Genomic DNA, 9,729 nt, shown 5'->3' on the forward strand with positions numbered 1-9,729 from the left:
CCTTGCATTGTGCCTAACATTGCTGTTATGTTAAGCCTGAGTTATTGTTGCTTAGGATAGCCTTAAAAATCAATGTGCAGATATTAAAACACAGCTTAACTACCCCTGCAGCATTTGCTACTTGGCACCTTTCAGTCTTGGATGTGACTGCTTCTGTCCCATCCTACCTCTTCTCATCAACTCTTCTACAAAAGCCAGTGGTGCTGCCCCTTCTTCAATCTGGTTCAGACACACACTTTGGGCTGCTCCACACTGCTTTATCTCAGCCTGTAGGGGGCGGTGTGTGCTCTCCCCACTGTAGCTCCTGAGTTGCTTCCTATCTCCCTTGCGGCTCACTATTCTCCATGGCTGCCTTATGTAGCTTCTGGTCCTGTCTCCTGGCCCCAGCAGGTGGGTGGGATAGCTCAGTGGTTTGAGCACTGGCCTGCTAAACTCAGGGTTGTGAGTTCAATCCTTGAAGGGGGGCCACTTAGGGATCTAGGGCAAAAATCAGTACTTGGTCCTGCTAGTGAAGGCAGGGGGCTGGACTCAATGACCTTTGGAGGTCCCTTCCAGTTCTAGGAGATAGGTATATCTTCCCCCTGTTCCCTGGTCAATAGTTGCCCCCCTCTTTTGGCCTGGAAGGCCATGACTTGAGTTGTAGCTACACTGGGGGAGGAAGTTGATCCTATCTGCTGCTTGGCTGTGCTCCCAACAGAGCTGCTTAAGAGCTTCTGGGATGTCTGCCCACCTAATGCCCTGTTGGCCTAGGTCACTGCCTCTGTCAGACTAAGGGGGAGGCAGAGCAAGGATAATAATTCAGGGTAGGGAGTGCCCTCTGCTTTAAATCCCCTGAAAAGATGCAAATTGCATCCACTCTTTATAATTTTGCTAGGCATAGCCTCTTGCACTGTCCTTTCTGTGATCTAATACCACCGACCCTGTGTGTGTGTGCACCCTTCGGACCACCGAGTGATCGATCATACTGCACTTTATCTGCCTTACCACAAGTTCATCAGGTCCAATGTTACTTGGGATCTATCTTGACTTCCATTGGGAAGCTCATCCTCTTTCATGTCTGACTTTAGGGTTTCTATTTTCCTAGGGCTTGTCAGAACTGTTTTCTGTTTTGCTGGGATCCTCTCTTCTGGTGAACAGCACTGCTCCAGTTATAGGTATGGTCCTCTGGGCAGTCTGCCCTTTCATCCTGTTCCTGTTCCTCCTGTCATTGCAGTAGTTCTGTGGAGCCACTGTGCAGAAGGGCCGTGGCCCTCTGGTGGGGACTACATTTTTCACAAGTTACATCTGCATATTCCCAGTCTTGTACAAGAGTCCCCCCTGGGACCTGTGGCACTCACGCAAGCTCCCTCCTCCCCTGCATCTATCCATACAAAGTTCTACAATATCTTCCAACTCCTTGGCTGGAACAGTCTCTCTGGTTAGTCTTCTATGTGCGTATGTAAAATCTCTGATGGAGCAGATTTTATTCTAGTCTTGCACTAATCAAAATGCCCTAAAACTGGGACCTTTTAATGTGGTTCTCTCCTGTATGGGACACTTCTAAGTCTAATTTCTCAAATGTTGAGGTAGAAAACCCTACATTGCTAGTGTGGGCTCTGGCACTGCAGACAACAGAAAGGAGGGAAAAGCTTACATCCTAAGGCTGAGTTAAATAAAAAACAAAAACTAGGACCTAACGTGTGCAGCAACTTTTGGCTCTGGGAGGTGAGGCCAAAAATGTCAGTTTTGAGCAAAAGAAAATCATTTGACTCACTAAAGGGCAGTAGGTGCAGCTTTAGATAGGAATCCTACACTATAGTACTATGAGGGTCGAAAGAAGGGATGAAAGGGATTTTGGTTGTTTACAGCTCAGCCTTAACTCCAGTAGTACTATTGTCAATGCAGATCTTACCTACATGTACATCATTAAACAAGTAAGAGCTGAAGCAGACTTCTAATGCTGTCTAAATCCCATCTCAGAGTTCCTTTTGTTTCAGAGTAATCTGAGTCTAAGGATTTCTCTCCTTAAAGTAGCTGTGCTGATGTTAGCTGAGACAATTTTGGAAATATCAGTTGCATCTAGTATTGAATGTCACGTTCTCCATTGTCTCTGTGTGTAACTTTCTCTCATTGTCTACATTATACTCCCACATCCCCCCTTAAGATTACTTAACCATTGCTGTGACTGCAGTTCTGTAGTCATCAGTGCTGGGGTAGGGATTGCAGTGGTGCCAGGGCTAGAGGTACTGTATAGGAAAGATCACACTAGTGGGGAAATGCCCAGGCTTAGTGTAAACTAGAAGAAACCCAGCTCTGTCATTTCTGCCTCCTGAGAACTTCTGATAAGAAGTGTGATCACATTTGTTGCTGCATAATTTATAAAATAGAGTACATCAAACATTGATCTACTTCATATGTTAACCAAGACCTTCCCATTAAATTAAATGCATTTAATTTTCCTTATACTTACTTACTCTTATTACAACAGGATGTATCCATTATCCTACCCTGCAACCATATTAACCCTTCCTCTTCTCCTACTCTTCCCATTGTCATCTCAGTTCAGACTGTAAGCTCCTCAAACTGTGACTCTCTGCCCTATCTCTAATGTAAGGTGCCATGCACATCTATGGTGCTAAGTAATTACACACTCTACTAAATAACTACTGTGTATTGTTTTCTTTGTAGTAAAAACAGGCAAGCATTTGCTGCTTATGGATTCTTTTCCCCCTCAACAAATATTTGAGCTGGCCTAGCCCAGGGAATAGGAAACAGTAGTGGTGAAACAAGTAACTAGCATTTCCTTAAAGAGAATGCACAGATGCATTCATGTCTTGCTATGGTTCAACAGGTGTAAAGTGAACAAGGAGGATGAGCAATTCTTCCCGGGTGAATAGTTAAAGTTGAGCTTATTATGGGTTAATGGTTCCTCCCACATGTGTCACTGGCACCATGTGTTTTGACTAGAGGCTGGAAGGAGAATGCTTAACTGTAGCTCAGGTTTCTTAAAAAATTACTCCACATTTTTTTGTATATAATAGTTATAGTTTAAGCCTTATTTTTGGAAGGTAAATTACCTCTGTCCATCTCAGAGCCCTGTCATAGTTTCTGCACAGGGTTGTGACCGCTGGGCCTTTTACATAACCAAATCACCAGCTAACATTCAGCTGCCACTTTTCAGCAGTGTGAAAAACATTTGACTGGACATGAAGACAAAGTTAGTCCTAAAGGCCTAAGTCACTGGCATGCTGGAGCAAAATTCACCTATATAAGGGGTGTGTTTTGGTTTGGTTGTTTTAGTGAAGCCTGAAGTAACACCTAGCAAACCACTCTCACAGGGACCACCACAAGGTGAGTTTAAATTCAATGGTGGCAGAATCCAGGTACTGAGAAGTTAAGTGCTCTGATCTCTTAAACACAAAGGAGAGTTGTTACAAGGTAAAACAAACCTTAATTTGATACTGCCTGACTTTACAAAATGACTGTCTCCTAAGGCAGGGGAGCAGCAGTTGGCATACAAGAGCCATTGTATTAGGCTCTGCAGTACTACAGTATTGGGATTTTGGACACCATAAATGTGTGAAGAAAGTGTGCAAGGGAGAAACTTAACTGTATGTGTTCCCCTTCTTCCCAGCTCCTGTATCTAATTTAGGGCCTCAAGGTTTGCTTGCTCCTTGGCCCTTCCTCATTTCTCCCACTAGTTAAAGTCTATAACAGCAACCGGTATTTAGGGTACTAAGGCTAAGAACAAAAAACAACAATCACGATATAAAAGCCTCTTTTAAAATACTCAAGGTATGTTTTTACCATTCATTATGTTAAGAAAGCTGGAACTAGAGAATGCACCTTTTAAGAGCTTTATTAGTAATGCATAAACAAACTGCATTTCAGTATCACAGCATGAAAACATCCTATTGCCTTTCTTGCATATAAATGATTGACCTTATCTACTGGAAGCCATACAAAAGCACATGCACCATGAGAGCACAGAGGAAGAAGGGATTTGAGAAATTAACACTTTTGGAGTTTGGTTTGTGCTATATCCTTAAAGATTGCTTTGAAATACACTCCAAGGTGAAACCTACTGCATGGAATGTGTGGTGCCTGTGCTTAGGCTGTAAGCTCAGTGCAGGTGTCCTTTGTATGTAGTGCAAGGCTTAGCAAATTAATAGGCACCACCCTAAGTGAATGCCAACTTCCATAGGCCTGGAAAGAATGAAATGACTGCCTAGTTTACTGGCAACTGTAGACTCATTTACAGATGAAATACTGACAAATAAATAAGACTAAAGTTCACAAATAAACTTTTAAGTTAAGTTACTTCTGAGGGTGCCTATTACACTGCTACTCTTCCAGTCATCACTTTCATTAAACCTCCTTGCTTGATATGAACCAAATCAAGAAGGGCAGGTGGGTAAGGCACAGGCAAAGACCCCAAAAACCCTCTACTAATGGATGGCAGCCCTTTACCTGCCATGCAATCTTTTTCATCCACAGGACTATGATGCAGGAGAGCTGGGTTCCAGTCCCACCTTTGACAAAAGCTTCCTGTTGACAGTGGGAAGGAGGTGCTGTGATTTCCCCCATCTACAAACTGTGTATTACCTACCTCACGGAGCTGTATCAAAGCTAAGAAACAAATCCATCTCCTGTGTCTGGGATGGGGGGGGGAGTCCAGAGATGCTATGCAATGTTGGGGGGGGGGGGGCGGAGAGGCACACACAGCTGGGCCACTCTCCTTGTTGCTACCTGGATCCGTCTCTCCTCCCCCACTGGGTTGGGGACTGGGGGCAGCCCTATGCCATCTCCAGACATTAGTCAGAAATAGGGTCCCTAATGGAGAAGCTCTGTCCTTTCCATAGCCTACATCTATTCTCAGTGCTTAGCCCAGCTCCTTGGGCCGGGTGCTGGGCACTAGGTTACCTTAGGGGTTGTTAGGCATTTTGAGGCAGGTGCTACAGCAGTACAAAGTACTGTTTCTAACACACAAGCACCCCATGTTTATGCAGGGGCTGGCCCTGTAGACTTATTTCTAGAAACTTTTGAAATCAAAAGTATCAGATTCAAGACTGATCCTCTCAACTGGTTTAACAAATGTTTTCAATGAAAAACAGTTTAGAACAGTCAAGTACAGCAGGTGCCAACACCACCTATTTAGCCCTACAAAAAGGCCTGGTGGTAGTTCCTAAAAACAGCATAGGCAGGCTGCCTCATTAACTCCTGAAGTGCTAGGGCTCATATACTTGCTGTGCTAATGTCATCCAGTACCATGACACTGTGACCAATGGGAGATTCGGGGGGTAGCCAGAACCTTGGCCACACAGCACCTGTGTTCTGCTTGGGCTGACCCAGGTTAGTTCTGCATCTGTCACGTAGTTAAAAGACCAGCCTGCCAATGAGAAATTAATATACAGACAAAACAAATGCAGCATCAGTTTAATAGTGCATAGGTCCCCTTTTGTGCACTTGCAGGGTGACTGTGGACTTGGGGCTTGTCTCCACTTGAAAGCTGCCGTGGCACAGCTGCAGCTGTGTCACTGTAGCACTTCAGTGTAAATTCTACCTATGCTAAAGGGTTCTCCCATCAGTGTAGGTCAGGGTTCTCAAACTGTGGGTCGGGACCCCATTTTAATGGGGTCGTCAAAGCTGATGATCGTAAGATTCTCCTACTGTTGGCCGGGCACCAGTGTGGGTCTAGACAGCAGGGAAAATGCCAGCGGCTGCTCTAGACTGGTGCTAGCCCAATGGTGGGAAAATTTGTGACAATTGTCAGTATACACAAGACCTTGGCAGCATTCATTTTACCTGCCTACATAATGGAAAGTTTGAAAACGGGTTGGGAGCCACCCACAGGAGAAATTGCTAATAATTCTTTAAGTTGCAGAGAGAAAAAGACAGTGATCTTACAGTGCAGTTCTTACAGCACCTGGAGATTCTTCTTGTTATAAAACCCAGGTTCTAAAATGCATTTTATAAAACTATAGGCCAGATTCTCTGGCCTATTCAGGGTGCTTTGTGCTACTCTAGAACTCAGAGGGAATCTTCTGTTGGCCAGCTATCTAGAGGAATCCTCTGATGGCATGAGACTGGCAGCGAGGCTCCTACATCATCCTCCCACCATCCAGAATAGGGGCACATCTGGGGGGAAAGAGAGGATGCGGCCAGGATGTGTCTAAGTCTTGGCAATCCCCCTTCTGGAATGGCCCCTTGGGAGACATAGGCTAATAAATGTAAAATGTAATGCTGGTGGCTGGCTGCAAAGCTGGTTTAAGATAGACCACTGAAATCTGGCCCTCAAAGTTGCCATAGGAATGGCAGGGGTTCTAACAGCATCAGCTCATCACCAGTACAAATACTGAAGGAAAGGTTTAACTTCCTTACTTCTCCCAAGTTCAGGTAAATGGGCTCAGGCTGTAATAGGGTCTGATTGGCTTGTGTTTTGAAGAGATAATGCAGGATCTATGGCTGTTTGGGTCAGGTGATCCAATGACACACACTAGCTGTTTTCGTATTAGGATATTTTTTGTTAAATATTAAGGAAGGTCAAAAGCGTATTAGTGAAGTCAGAGGAAAACAAGAGAATGGACTGCATACCTGTGATTAGTATTAATAATTCAGCAGCTCAGTTTTAACTTAATTTTACATATCAAAGAAAAAAAACAGCTTTCAGCCTTCTACATGGAAATGATTTAGAATTTAATGCTAAGATACGAGGGATGCTGTCGCACCAGAACATGCAGTTACAGCACCTTTCCACTACTCACTGTGCGATGTCACTTTCACAAATAAGGTTAAAATAATAAAGACATTCCTAAAAGCTGCACAGAACTTCTGGATGGAGTTTAGCATGATTGCTACCTTCATACTTGTCTAAAGTTGGATCTTCCCCCACCTCCCTACCTATAAAACATGCAGCCAATCCTAGAAGGGAGAATCAGAGAACAGACTGGTTTTTGGAAAATAAATTATGATGTATGTGTATTTTATTTTATTATTTTTTCTTGATAGCCTTCCATTTTGATCTTTGAAAGACTCCTGGTACCTCTCCCACAATGCACATCAACTACAGGCTCAAAAAAAAGATAGGTTGCATGTAGTTATTTCAGATTCTGTAAAAAGTTCAGTGCAATTGATGCATATAGGAAGAGTTAAAATTATATACAGCTCTTCAGCTTGTGAGATGAAGGTTTTGGTAGGAATTGGTCATAATGTACTTTTCTACTGCTTAGTAGAAGCAGTATTTTAATGCAAAACATACTTTAATGTTTAGAGTCCAGTGGGTCACATATATAGTTATATTGCTATTCTAAAGATTATTTTGAGCTGTTTCCTTATTTCATGTAGCCCAGTAAGTGCTAAAATCTTACTCATCAACACTGCCTGTGCCAAAAGATACAACCATTTGACTTTTGCAAAATTCTAAAAAGCAGTTAAAATTTGTCTCTATTAATAGTTTACACGTGAATAATTAATACACACGAAGGCTATGCTCCAAAGGCATTTTATTGTCCCCAGGTTTTTGGGTTTTTTTCAAATAAAGGACTTAATGAAAAACCCCCATCAGCAATATTGTCACCATGAACATTGAAAGAATGTTTTATACACATAAGAGCTGCCACAAAGCCCTGTTTGCTACCTTCATTGCAGCTATTAGCAAGGCTGAGCTGGCTTTGAATTCTCAAGACCTCTTTTCATGTATAAAATACAAGACTATTGCATTGCTAACGACAGTTTTTTAACCCCCCCTTTGGGTCTCCTCTGATGCACTTATACAAGTCCTAGTTTTATTAAACACAGTTAAAAAAAAAAAAGATTTTAAACACATTGAAATGAGCTCACTGTGCTAGTCCCATGTTCTGTTAAACAAATTCATTTTAAAATGCCTATGGAGAGAGGCTCAACTTTAAATCTAATAATATAATCAATATACATATAAATAAGACTCACTTCCTTTTTAAATCTTCATGGGAAAGTCAATTCCCATTGCTCAATGAATGGCAGCTTTCTAAATATTAATAAATATATTACAGATATTTACAAGCTTTCTATTCTGACACTGATATGAATTTTAAGCCATAAATAGTACATTGTGGGCAGCTTCATAAGGTACGCAGGTGAAGTGGACTGGTCCTTGACACTTGGAATGAGTTTGGGACACTAGCACGAACTGTGAGGTGGAAAGCTCAAAATAGTCCACTCCATACTGATCCAGAGTGGACGGTGCTTCTTCTGCCTTTGCTTGAGAAAGAGAATTGCATTTCTGACTTTGTTTCCTCTGCCAAATTAAAGGCCAGAACATTGTACAAGGGCCTGTTTTCCCTAATATAGATGGAAGCAACCTGCGTGGGAAAAACCCCTGGAGAATGGCAGCTCTACGGCAGGATTCCCCTCTCCAGGTGCCTCTGTGTGCTACCATCGCACAGCCCTGGAGGGGCTGAGTCAGGCAGACAGGGGTAGAACTGGAAGCAGCCAGCTTTTGCACCCTGCTGCCCTCACACATTAGTGGACTCTTAAGTTGACGACCATTCAGTAGTTCACAGGACCATTTTTTGTTCTGTGTCTAGAACAACAGGGTCATGGCATGTGACTAGGGCTCCTAGGTGTTGCACTAATACAAACACCACACCTTAGTAATAATGCTAGAAGCAGCGTCAGCTCTCCTCTACAGCATCTGTGAGGATGCACTGATATGGGAGAGAAGACCTCACCAAGGGAGCCATGCTGAAGGGAGCAAGGATGTTGCACAGAGAAGTAGGCCTTCAGGGATGGCCCAGGATCTGCAGGGCTGGAGTCTGATTTCACTGCATTATGAGGCCATGGCTTCTACCACAAACCCCTCCCCACAGAAAGAAAAACATGCCAGATCCTGTGCACCCCTGAGAGCCTCAGAGACGTCAAGGAAGGCATTTCCTGCTCCTGCAGCTTTTTCCAAGGGGCCATGGAAAGGAGCAGTAAATAGATGTATGGGGTGTAGAGGGGAATGTTTCCCAAGAAAAATTACAAACAGAGTTTAAAATAAAAGCCCCATGTGCTTCCCTGGGAGTTGGCCATCTGGTGTGAATACTATGCAAAACAGCAACGGAAAAAGAGGTGGGTGGGTGGGTGGGCTGCAGAGATTAATTTTGGCACAGAAACACAAGTGGCAAAAAAGCGCTACCACGATTGAGGGGCCATCATATGACTAACAGGGGATCTTTCATTATCCATTTCACATGAATTGCACTGTGCTACCCCCGCTATCGTAGGTCCTTAACTCGTCAAGATATTGTAATTCCTTTAATGTGAAAGACCCATTGTCCTGAGGTCCCCAGACAGAGGATGTAACAGCTGGATGGCCCTCTGCAGAAAGGAAAAGGTTAAGAATGGGGACTCACCTATAACTCTGAACTTCCTCTGGTCATCAGTTCAGGCAAACCCTTAACGTTATTACCCGCTACTTGCCGGGTGTGCAAACTGTCTGTTTATGTAAATACGATTAAAGGAAAATGAGGATGGGTGTGTCCCAGGATGGGTTTAAGGAGCCCTTTGTATAGGCCTTTCAGAACAGCGCAAACACACATTTACCTAATACTAGACTAGCTGCTTTGGAGCTATTACAGCTTATCTTGCAAATATGCCTTGAAGGGGGAAATCCTGCACATTTGGGTGGCAGGGAGCCCAGCCTACCGTGGAACTGGGGCAGCTCCACTGCACAGCGGGCAGGGATGGAATTCGGGAAGCCTGTGAAGGTGGTGTCAGTGGGTGGCTACT

This window comes from Mauremys mutica, chromosome 2, assembly GCF_020497125.1.
Source record: "Mauremys mutica isolate MM-2020 ecotype Southern chromosome 2, ASM2049712v1, whole genome shotgun sequence".
Taxonomy (NCBI): Eukaryota; Metazoa; Chordata; order Testudines; family Geoemydidae; genus Mauremys; species Mauremys mutica.